The sequence below is a fragment of the Octopus bimaculoides genome, chromosome 3, assembly GCF_046866305.1.
Source record: "Octopus bimaculoides isolate indiv1 chromosome 3, ASM4686630v1, whole genome shotgun sequence".
Taxonomy (NCBI): Eukaryota; Metazoa; Mollusca; class Cephalopoda; order Octopoda; family Octopodidae; genus Octopus; species Octopus bimaculoides.
The window spans coordinates 74,373,913-74,386,469 of record NC_142930.1 but is presented as its reverse complement, the minus strand read 5'-3'; the positions used below and the strand labels follow the sequence as shown (position 1 = coordinate 74,386,469).

General features: G+C 38.4%; 1 long non-coding RNA gene across 5 annotated transcripts in view; it reads left to right on the top strand.

Moving 5' to 3' along the window:
* Positions 1 to 11,309, top strand: part of LOC106877519 (uncharacterized) — an 89,669-nt gene extending 78,360 nt beyond the window's left edge. For 2 of the 5 annotated variants that reach the window (XR_016241083.1, XR_016241087.1), the window contains 2 exons: positions 4,142 to 4,186; positions 7,979 to 11,309. This is a non-coding gene — a long non-coding RNA (uncharacterized LOC106877519). Of the gene's footprint in view, positions 1 to 4,141; positions 5,047 to 7,978 lie in introns of those variants that run through there. The other 3 variants (XR_016241089.1, XR_016241085.1, XR_016241077.1) reach the window with 3 other exon arrangements.
* The last annotated feature ends 1,248 nt before the right edge of the window (positions 11,310 to 12,557 follow it).

Below are 12,557 nucleotides of genomic sequence, written 5' to 3'. Positions count from 1 at the left end.
AGTTGTTGTGGAATGCAGAAGGCTACTTCTATTACATCAAACACCAGAGCAATTACAACTCGCAGGAAATACGAAGGGGCAACTATCATCATCACCATAATACCAATAGCTGGAACAACTCCCACATAATGTGATAATCCTCGGGAATAATATAAGTCGTGAGTGAGCAGAGCTGTCAGACGATCTGACCTCACAGGTAGGTTCTCACTGTAAAGTGGTTAGGGTATTTGGTTCACGACCGTGAGTTTGATGAACGGCAGCGCGTTGTCTTTGAGTAAGACACTATATTTCACGTTGCCCCGGTCCACTCAGCTAGCGAAAATGAGTTGTGCCTGTAATTCAAAGGGCCGGCGTTGTCACATTCTGTGTCACGCTGAATCTTTGAGAACTACTTTAAAGGTACGCGTGTCTAAGGAGTGCTCGGGCACTTGCACGTTAATTTCATAAGCAGGCTGTTCCGTTAATTAGATCAACTGGAACACTTGTCGTCGCAACGGACGGAGTGCCGGAGGCTCTCACAAGTATTTGGATAGGTAACCCTAAATGATTTTCATGATTTCTACTATCATTTGCCTTAATTGCTGTTGTTTTTTAATGTAATTTTATAGCAATTTCTATGAAATTTTTAAAATAATATTTTATATTAAATTTTTAACGCGTTTTACTGTATAAAATCATTTTCCCCTGCCCTTGTTTTTATTTAACTTTGTCATGCGATATATTTTGTAACCCTCAGTTTTTAACTTCCATTATATATATGAGTGATCCCTTATATTTAATAAAGAACAACTTGTTTTTGCCGTTGTATTTTGAGAAGAGTAATCATTTTCAGATATAGTGATTTCAAGGCCAGCAAGTTCGGGGAAGGTTATAAGCCGACCACATCGACCTCTGTGTTCAATTGGTACTTATTTTATCGAAAGGATGAAAGGCAAAGTCGACTCCAGCGGCATTTGAACCCAGGATGTAAACACGGACGAAATGCCGCTAGGCATTTTGCCCGGTGCGTTAACGATTCTGTCCGCTCGTTGCCTTCATTTTCATATATATTGCCATGGAAAACTCAGGTTACTGAGATTTCAAGAAGTATTAGTAGCTCGCGAAGAAAAATTATATTTTGGACTATTATGCTTTGGAATATTTGAGTGTCTACCCATTCTACTTCAGAGCAGACAAAACAAAGTTTTTCGTTGGATATTTTTGTTATATTTTATATTTACCTACTTGTGTAACAGCATGTATTTTTCTCCGTCTGGTGAACATGCCTCCAAGAATTTTTAAACATGTCTTTGAATATTTTCTAAAAACACAAACATTTAAAAATAAAATTTGAGATGCAGGGAGGGAGAGTGAGAGAGAGGGGGAGTGAGAGAGAGAGAGAGGGAGAGAGAGAGAGAGAGAGAGGGGAGAGAGAGAGAGAGAGAGAGAGAGAGAGAGAGAGAGAGAGAGAGAGAGAGAGAGAGAAATAATCAAACTTTAACAAACAGATAAGTTTCATACACTAACGAACAACAGAGCCGGTAACAAAAGTAGTAGTTACTTGCCAAAAAGAAGTTCTGAATATGAGTCAACTCCCAGAAAAAGTGTAAGATAAGTATTTCACGAAATATTTTCCCCACTTGCATGTCTATTTTATTCAAGAACTAGCAATAGGAAACAAATAAATAAGTAATCCTTCGACGTGGTTGAACAATCAATCCCATCCAGTGGGAATTCACTGTACGATCGCTGAATACAAAACTGGCACGCAGGACCTCCGTTCGGATGATTTTCCTGAGTCATTATTTTGCCTTTATACGCCAATCCGTCACAAGCATACCCATTTACAGCTGAATGGACTAGAACGACATGAAATGAAGTGTTTTTCTCAATAATACAACGTTCAACCTATCTGGGAATCGAAACCATGATCTCGTGATCGTGAGTGCAACATCCTAACCATTAGGCCACGCGCCTTCACTCACGAAGAAAAGTGACATACCTCTTCCTATTAAAAATCGGGAGGATTTCCAGTATTCCTTGAAAGGAGCAGTTGAAATAAGCCATAGCTGGTATATATGAATTATTGTGGTTTCCATCGATCGAGGAAAGGCATAGGGGGTTCATATGGCATTCAAAGCTGAAGATAAGGCGAGAGACAGTTTGTGTTGGTGCACCACACACCTGTCCACCGGTTCATGCTGGAATATGTGGGACTGTAGAACACAAGGGTCACAGTGAGAGACATTTGTGGCGATATAGAACCTTGGTCCATAGTCATCATCGCAATGGAGTACGTGCTGATTGTGAGCGTTGAGGTAACTAAAAATGACGTTGTCAGGAAGAATCCGCATAGCATTTAAGTCCTGATGACCTCCGAAAACAAAAGAACCATCCCGGAGCACAGCTTCAGGATAGATCTGTGGGTACAGTAAGAAAGGGATATGACTGGAGGTGGGAGGCACAAGACCCCAGCTGTGATACATGTAACAATAAAGAGCCATTTGAGCGCTTTCTGCCCTGAGGAGCTGGAAAGCCAGAAGAAAAGACAGAGCTGTCATTTTCAAGTGTTTGGCATTAAAATCTAAAATATAAAGTCTGGTCCAATTTTTCAGTTTCATACTTCATTTATTATTTCTGAACTGATGTCGTTAAGATATCGCCACAGCAAATACATATGTTCATTGAACATATGTATTTGTTTCGTGCATATTCAGAGATGGTTTACAACTATAATAAAACCCATCAAACCGGCTTGTAACTTGTTAATCAGCTTCTACAAGTACACAAACAAAAGGACATGAGGGGAAAACGGTTGCTTTCTCTTAATCTGACTACACCCCCCCCCCCCCCCACCTCTCTCTCTTCAGAAACAGAAATCATAAAACTCCTGCAAAACACAGAAATTATAAAGAATTTCTCTGAAGATTGACCCTTTCACTATGCTAGTTTAATCTACGTATTTTCATAATCCTTTGAGTTCCAATCAGTTGAACTACGAAGATATCAATTATTTATGAGAGCAGCAAATAGTGTTAGTTTTTAATGGAAGAAGGTGATTAGTATAGTGAGGGTCATGAACAAAGGGCGAAGTGTCTTTAAGAAGTATAACGAACAGCTTGCTAAAAATGAAGAACAAGAGTAAGTTTTCCTCCATATAACACAGATAACCAACGCTTCTTAGTGGTTGTTTGACATGCTAGAAATAGCAACCAAATTTCCTTAAGAATCATACAACACTACTTTGAAAAAGAAACATACTGGATAATCTTTGGATAATATAGTTTGAATAAAAGACAGAACAGTCATTAATGGAATGTTTTTGATCACAGATCGGAGTTTTCAAAAGATTAAAAAAAAAACTATGGCGACCATAACCAGAAGAAGAATAGGGGAGCCTGTTATTCAAAAATAAAACTCTCAGTAGTAACATTATATAACTTAAGCATTTGTGCGTCATATTTTGTACGTCATTTGAGTCATCGAGATCTATCCCTAAAATACAAGAAGAATGTCAACTATGAAAACGCAAGAGTCTTCTATTTTCTTTTACTTTATTTTATTTGTACTTTTTGTTCTAAATGAGATTGTGAAATAGTATATTGAAACTATAAAAGCTGTTGACAATAATTTTCGTAAAAGATTGTTTTCTTTCGTCATTTTGTTTCACAAAGACACGCAGACACACACACACACACACACACACACACACACACACACACACACACACACACACACATTCAAAGTAACTTGGTTTAATGTAGCATTTTATAACATGTTAAACCACATCTTTCCTTCATAATTGTTTATACAAATGAAACTCCCTAGAGTTATAAACAAAGGAAGCTGATACTTATTTACAGTGATCTACCCCGCATACACGTCTATCTGGAGCAAGACAACACAAGTAAGGCAAGCAGTCAATGAATTCCTCCCCGAAGCTAGCTAAAAAAAATTTCAATGTCAAAACACTTATAAATTTTAAAGGAATTTTTATTTTTATGTTTTAACGTCAGTGTTTAGATTAAGCTTAATTTCGGAGCAAAAAGATGGATAGCATATTTATTAAAAGGCAGATCCAGTTTCTTTCTCTTATTTTTTTCTTTCTGTAGGTCTATCATTTTTTCTCTTTTCCTTTCCTTTTTTAAAAAAAATGTTTAAGTCTGGAGGAAAAGAGCAGGAACTGAGAAATTACCTACACTTCAAGGTAATGGTTTCGTCTTTGAATAATAACCAATTCTCCGAACACCGTAGTATTGAAGTAAACTTCCAGTATACTGAGTCTGCAATGCAATTTCAAACGCAAGCTAAAGCCAATTTACTTCACTCGCGACACTAATGACATGTATGTATGCATGTATGTATGTATGTATGTATGTATGTATGTATGTATGTATGTATGTATGTATGTATGTATGTGTGTGTGTGTGTGTTGTGTGTGTGTGTGTGTGTGTGTGTGTGTGTGTAAATTAACGTTTTATCTTTTTCTGGAAACATAGGGCCTTAGTATTTCGTCAAATGAATAATGAATAATGTTTGAACTCCTAAATCGTTTCGCCATTCTACTGCTAAACTGCACTTACCCGACAGCATTGCTACCACTTAATTATCACTTGATTAATAATATGTTAAGTGTATATAACTCTATTGTAGTTGGCAACATACTGTCCTCGGGCCGTGTCTGATCCACTAGCCATTATCGTCTAGCCTGTGTTTCTCAAACAAAATTATGGACTCCACCCAGCTGCAGTGGCTAGAATAAAAAAATTCAGATTTATTTCGTGTGAGATATTTTGCTAACGAGTAATTGCAATGTTTAAAACTTTACACTACCATCTAAATATATTTGTCATTAATGTTTGTCTTATATTCTCCTTGTTATGTAATAATGGTTTTAACTTTTGGCAGCAGTTTCGGGGAAGTGGGTTAGTTGATTACATCAACTCTAGTGCCCAACTAGTTGGTACTTATTTTATCGACTCTGAAAGGAGTTGAAAGGCAAAGCCGACTTCAGTGGGATTTGAACTCAGAACATGAAGAGGGACGAAATACCACTAAGCATTTTGCCCGGCGTGCTAACGATTCTGCCAACTCACCACCTTCTAATATTCACATAAAAATTACTAAATTTCACCAGTATTTCAACATTTCGTTCAAGATCAATCAACCCAGAACATCTTAGGTTTACGTCGCTTGGATCCTAAAACAGGCTCTGTCATAAAATTACCAGTTCAGACGTGTAGTCAAATAACTCTTAAACAAGTCTCACACAAGCGCACGCACACATGCACGCTCGCACGCACACACATACACGCACGCTCGTACGCGCACACACACACACACACACACACACACACACACACACACACACACACACACACTCACTCACACACGCACACTCTCTCTCCCTTTCTCTCTCTTACTCCGCGCACGCAAAATATACCCTTGCAAACCGAGGAAGAGGGCAGATGGCTAATGTCTTGGACAATGATATTAGGATTACGAGATTGGATGTAGCACAACAGGAAGGAAAAACCAAAACGAGATGCAACTTTTGCGGGAAAATATTTAAAAGTGAACTTGATAGGAAAATCCATCGAGGCAAATCTAAGAGCTAAGAGCAACACCTGATGCTAACCAGAGACCTATTTCTAAGCGTATTAGAACTGCTTGCCAGTCGGAGTAGGACCAGGACCAAGAGGCAAACCAGAGTGTCCATGGCCTCTCTGCTCAGCTTGCTTAACAAGAAGAATGGGTGAATCTGGTAGTCTAGGGAATTTGGGGGAGGAAACCGACTGAATTTGTCTCGAATGACAGATCGCAGATGGGCCCAGTTGGATGAGGGTCAGAACAGTATCTAAGACAACATTCTGAGAGCAGATGCAACCGAAAAGTTAAGAATTGCCAAGATTTTGACATGAATAAATGAAAACTAATAAGTGACATGGTCTCGGTTCGAGGCAGCATTATATCACAGAACTGAAGAAATACTTGAAACAGCCGAACAGAAGTTAGAAAGAAGCAGAAGCAGATGAAGAAAAGGTAGTTTCAAATCAACTTAGCTAAGAATTTATGGAGAAACCTTTTCCAGTTTCCAGTTCGCGAAGACTATCCGAAAAAAGCAGTGAGCAAGCGAACGAGCAAGAGAGAGAGAGAGAGAGAGAGAGAGAGAGGGGGGGGGGAGAGGGGGAGAGAGAGGGAGAGAGAGAGAGAGAGAGGAGGGAGAGGGGGAGAGGGGGAGAGAGAGGGAGAGAGAGAGGGGGAACAAACAAACAGAGATATAGAGGGGAAGCAGAAGAGAACCTTTTTAATCAACCTCTTCTGGCTCACAGCTGACCTAAGAGAGCCTAAAAAGTGGGAGGCTTATATGTTCCAAGGAAAAGTGCAGGATACAGTGGCAGTTGTGCACGGTGACCCCCAGGAGAGACATCTTACTGGGATACTGTCCTTTCCAGGTGCTAATATTCAAGTCACACATCCCTTTCAACCTGGCAGACTTCACTCCCGACGAAATAAGGCAGTGGTAGTAAAAGCAGGACCAATATCTGCTCCAGAATCACCTGGCACAACGTGCAAGATTTACAAAAGCTGCTCACCACTGGTGAAGAGGTTAGCAAAATTTGTACAAAAGATCTGGAAAAATAAAGAGAAACCGTGGGTCTAGACTCTTGCTGTGGGTTATTTTGTCAAAAAAATCAGCAAAACTTGACCTGAACAACTAGAACTCGGCAACTACAGAACCAAGAGGTGGAGAAATGGCAATAAAGGGAGCCAGATAGAGCTCATAGTGCTAAGGATCCACATTACAATAGCGAAGCATCTTTGTATAAAAGTTGCAGGGTTTGCCTGCCTGGGACATTGGATGCAGTGGCATTGGGCACTCGAGCGAGCACTCTGGAGTACTGAGCAAGGAAAATTCCATTCTCCTGCATTTTATTGCTGGTCTCTTTCTAACTCTAAATAACCTTAAAATATAGGAGAAAGAAGACCCCCCCCCCCCCCTCCTGCAGTGTGATGTAACACACTGTACCCTGAAGGACTTTTTGGCCGGATGCCCTAAGGTACTGGAGAAGGCAGATACAAGTGGAGATAAGACAATGTCCTTTGTGAAAGAACCAAGTGGACGGACCTGAAGAGAATTAAGGCCAATAAGTGGCAAGTGTCATGACCCAACGGTATCCCGAGGGAAGGTGATTAGGTACCTAAAGCAAGATCATCTGTGTGGACACATTTTCCACTTTGCATCATACCTCTTACTTGGAGATGCGAGTGAATCTGAAGGACAGACTCATCTTTCTCGGAAGAGGCAGTAGGAACATTGCTCCGACCAGGCATGGTCCTCTTAACCAGGAGCACAAATATAGTCATCGTGGCAGAATCTTGCCTGAGACGACAAACTTCATATTTCCTCACCAACTGAAGAAAGTCAAATACCAAGAATTGACTGTCATTTCATGTCAACGGATGGCACGCAACCTTATTTCCCCACTAAAGAATGCTGCCGTGGTTTCCCAGCAAAATCAGTGGGCTATTTCTTGCGGAAGCTTGTTTTCAAACCCAAACATCTGAAGAAGGATAGCAAGGAGATAGCCATGGTAGCTAAGACGAGTTCAAAGTAGTGGATGACAAGAGACTGCAGATGGAACCCTTCTGCTGGCAAGGATTAATTCCCTTCTCTTTGTCCCATTCAGGAGAAGCGTTCAGGCTAAGAGACGAAAAGCTTACAACCCTGAGATATTTGATGAAGAGTTAAAGGGATTCTCAATATTGCAATAGCTTTAGTCATCATCAAAATATTTTGAAGCAGTTTTACCTAATTTTTTAAAGTTATGTACTTATCAAATTTTAAATAGAAATAAGATTATAGCAATTTTTCCAGTTTTATATTGTCTTTAAAACACGTTATAGATATCTATAATGCGATAAGTGTATTTGTATATATACGTTCTTTTGTGAGTAACATGTAACCCTAACCCTAACCATTTGTTAAAACAAACAGGAGTTAAAACATATGTGAAAGTGAACGACGGTGGAAGGAGAAAAAATATTACTTACGAATAATAATAGACGCACACGAATGCAAGCAAAGGGGAAGCGCAGCGAATCATCCGAAACAACTTCCAAAGCAGGACGTCACCCGAAGAAGGTTATGCTTTCAATTTGGTAAGATTGAAAGAGTGTTGGCTTTTACAAGCTTCGTCCTACGGACAGAACCATCGATGCGGATGTATACTGTGACCAGTTGGACAAATTTTCGGCTGCAATCTACCAGAAGCATACAGCATTTGCAAATCGTAAGGACGTTGTCTTTCATCGCGACAATGCCAGACCGCACACTTCTTTGCAGACGCAACTGAAGTTATTGGGGCTTGGCTAGTAAGTTTGTCTGCACCATTCATATTTGCCCGACCTTGTACCTTCAGATTTCCGCCAGTTTGGGTCTCTTCAAAATTCATTGAATGAACAGACGTTCAACACTGAAAAGGATATAGAAATTCATATGACAGAGTTTTTCGCCAGTAAAGACATAAAATTCGTTGAGTAGGGAATGCGGTTCTACCCACAAGATGGTAGAAGATAATGGGACAAAACAGAAATTATATCATTGATTGAATAAATTGCTTTGTGCATAAAACTTGTCTTATTTTCGCTTAAAAAATCGAATGGACGTTTTGACCAACCCAATGTTGTTACGTCAAAGTGATTATGAGGTAACAATAAAATTGGAAAGTTTTCCTACTTCACTTTTGGACGTGCTCGGTATTTATTCTACAACGAAGATGTATTTTCAGTCAAACACACACACCAACAACACACCAACATACGTACATACGCAAATGCTTATACAGACATATACAAATACGCATACAAACAATACATATTAATTGTTATTCATTCACAGACACATATACTCACACATTTGCACACACAAACCGCTGTATAATATTCAGATAGTGCTAAATATAATTTTCCTGTTATTTTGGTATTTTTATTTACATCCTCATACTCTCATTAGCTACTTTCATGTACATTTTAAAACAATAGCTCCGCCGTTATTGACCACTCACGTACTCTCATCTATCGTATAAGATTCGAGAATATTTTAGAATGATGTAGTTAACGTATTTGTAATTTATACATTTTCTCATGACATGAAGTGTTTTCAATAATTCTGTAAGATAAGGTGGCGAGCTGGCAGAATCGTTACCTCGCCGGGCAAAATGCTTAGCGGTGTTTCATCCATCTTTAAGTTCTGAGTTCAAATGTCCCCGAGGTCGACTGTGCCTTTCATCATTTCGGAGTTGATAAAATAAGTACTAGTTGAAGACTGGGGTCGATGTAATCGATTTAGCTCCACTCTCGAAATTGCTAGCCTTGTGCCAAAATTTGAACCAATAATTTTGTAAGTTTAAGGCGGCGAGCTAGCAGAATCTTTAGCATGCTGAACAAGTGTTTGATGGCCTTGTAGGTACTGCATGTACCAAGGATAATAAAAACTTCACTTCAAACGTCAGTCTCCTGGAATGAATAGTAACACAACGAATGGAAGAAAATATAGCAGATCGAAATATTCGCAGAAAAGACAACCGCAAAACTTACCAGTGTTTCTCAGTAGCATTTGATGGGAAAACAGATATCACTGATGCAAATCAGCTCGCAGTATTTGTGCATGGTATAAACGTATATTTTGACATCATCGAAGAATGTTTTCAACTGGTGTCTACGAAGGGTACTACCACAAGAGCAAACATTCTTAAGGGGTGAATATGGACCTCTCAAAGCTACTATTCGTAAGAATAGGTGGAGTTCAGACAAAGGTTGGACAAAATAAAAGTGTCGTAACTTTGATTCAGAGGCACATGGAAAGCTTCGGAATTAAACAAACATCAGAAAAAGACTCTTCATAATCCATCAGGAAACATTATGTACTCTCAGGTTTGAAGGATTTGATGGACATGGTTCTAAAAACTCTAAACATACCTCGTTATTTTCGGCAACTTTTGTTGAATCAAAGAATCATCACAAAAACTTGATTTGCGTCTGCAATATTCGTTGGTTCCGTCGAATCACTATGCTAGAAAGAGTATACACTATGTAGGGAGGAAAAGCTACTTTTTTTTATTTAGAATGTCACATTTCAAACGGCTTTTAAACCGGTGAATATTTCTGGTGAATTTAAAATTTTGGTTTTTAAACCGAATATTTCTGGTAGATTTAATACTTCATTTAAACAACTTGAGTTTAAAGCTTCAGGAGTGGGGGAAATGAGCCAATACATGACATGTGAAGATACGTAGTCACTTCGAAACAAAAAAGTGACTGTGGAAAAGCCAGCTTGTAAAATCAAATTATCCTATTTTTCCTAAAGTAGGATAGCTCAAACATAAATATAAGTAACACATTTGTCACTGTGATACGTAACTGAAAAATTGATTTTTCTTCCTTTATGCCGATATTCATTTACACACTGGTGATTTCAAACTGTTTAATACTTCATTTGATGTGGAAGTGAACACTTTTCTAGAAAATTTTCGAATTCAACAATGCAATGATCTATTAAAACTCAAATTTCATGCAGAGGGTGCATCTCTTGCTCGAGTTCAGCAAGAAACATTTTCCTGAAACTGAAATGTATACCAAATTTATAGATCATGCGTAAAAAAAAAAAAGATTCGACGAGAAGTCAACATTTATGTCTAAGTGTAAGTAACTTTTCAAAAATGAAATATAGGAAAAACAAACAAAAGAAATACATTGCACTATGCTTCTAGCTTCATCTAGACTAACAGTGTGCGTGGAAAATCTTTGAACCGGCAAACAACATCAAATATAATTAATTGTTGTATCCATTTCAACATAAATAACAACTTAAATAGAATAAATTTAATCCTTTGTGTGATGTTTTGTTATGATTTCGTCTTGTAGCCTACCATCACATCACAGACTTCTCTTCCGGCCAATGAGTGAGAAAAAGCTGCTGATTCCTATTGTAGGTGATGTATGAAAGTGACTACTTTATCAAAACTATTTCTTCTATGGCGATAGAAATCACAGTCAACGTAAACGCCACTCAGAAGAAATGCTACGAACAGTGCTGGATTAACCATTAAGCAAAATAAGCATGTGCATGGGGCACCAAGTGGGAGCACCACAGAAAAGGTAAATGGTTTACAGCACAAAAGATTTCACTTTAAGCCTCCTAAAACATTGGAAGTAGTTTATATGATCAGAAATATAGTTTCAAAGTGTTCATGGTGTTAAACGGGGTAGGAGAAAACTTTTCAAATATAAACAAAGTGCAAGTATACAAAAATAAACACTATTTTCCATCTTGTTTTATATTTAAGAGATTAGAAATTATGTACATTATTTACAATGTACAGATATTTGTCCTCATCTTGTTTGTTGTTAACACAACGTTTCGGCTGATATACCCTCCAGCCTTCATCAGATATCTTGGGGAAATTTCGAACCTGGGTTCTTATTCCTAAGGTATTTTTCGATGTTAACCCCAAAATTCCGAGTTCGATTCCAGGCAATGACCTGAATAATAATAATAATAATAACAACATCGAAAATACTTTAGGAATGTGGACCCAGGTTCGAAATTTTTCCAAGACACCTCATGAAGGCTGGAGGGTATATCAGCCGAAACGTTGTGTTAACATCAAACAAGATGAGGACAAATATCCGTCAATTGTAAATAATGCAAATACTGTATTTTCCATCTTACTGATAGTTTTGTTTCATTTTGAAAAATAAAAATGTATTTATGTATATATGGGGGCACCAAAATCTGTTAATTGCTTAGGGCCTCTATGAGCCTTAATCCAGCCCTGGCTACGAAGCATTTTATACGACGCGCTAAGGATTCTACAATCTCGCTGCCAAAAATAATGACGACGACGACGACGATAATGATGATTTCTTTGTCGACCACAAAGACCCAAAACATTGAGGACAATACAAGGATGAAATGCTAGCGCGTAAAAAATGGGTTTACATCGAGTATAAAGAAGTCAACAAAAAACAAAGGATATAATAATAAAAAATTTCAACAAGAAAATTTCCCCAAGAGAAGACCATCTCAGGTAATTCATGGGGAAATCATGCACAGATCTAGATTACTCTGCTGCATCCAAGGCATCAAAAGTGCTCTCTCAGTTGTTTTCTTCCCACTTAAAGAAGCATATTTCATTCGAGATATTCAAACTGGATGTTAACGTATTAGAGTTTTCTTTTTGTTCATTGTCTATATTAATATTTTGAAATATTAGTCTTCCTTTTTTAATTGCTATTTGTAAGGCAGCGAGCTGGCAGAATTGTTACCACACCAGGCGAAATGCTCAGCGGTATTTCTTCTGTCTTTACGTTCTTCGGTCAAATTCCGCCGAGGTCGACTTTGCCTTTCGGTGTCGATAAATTAAGTTCCATATACGTACATGGGTTGATCTAATCGACTGGACCCCTCCCCCAAAATTTCGGGCCTTGTGCCCAGAGTAGAAAGGATTATTTTGAGGTACAATTAAAATACTATTCTTCCTTTTTTTTTTAAAATTATTATTTGTAAGGCAGCG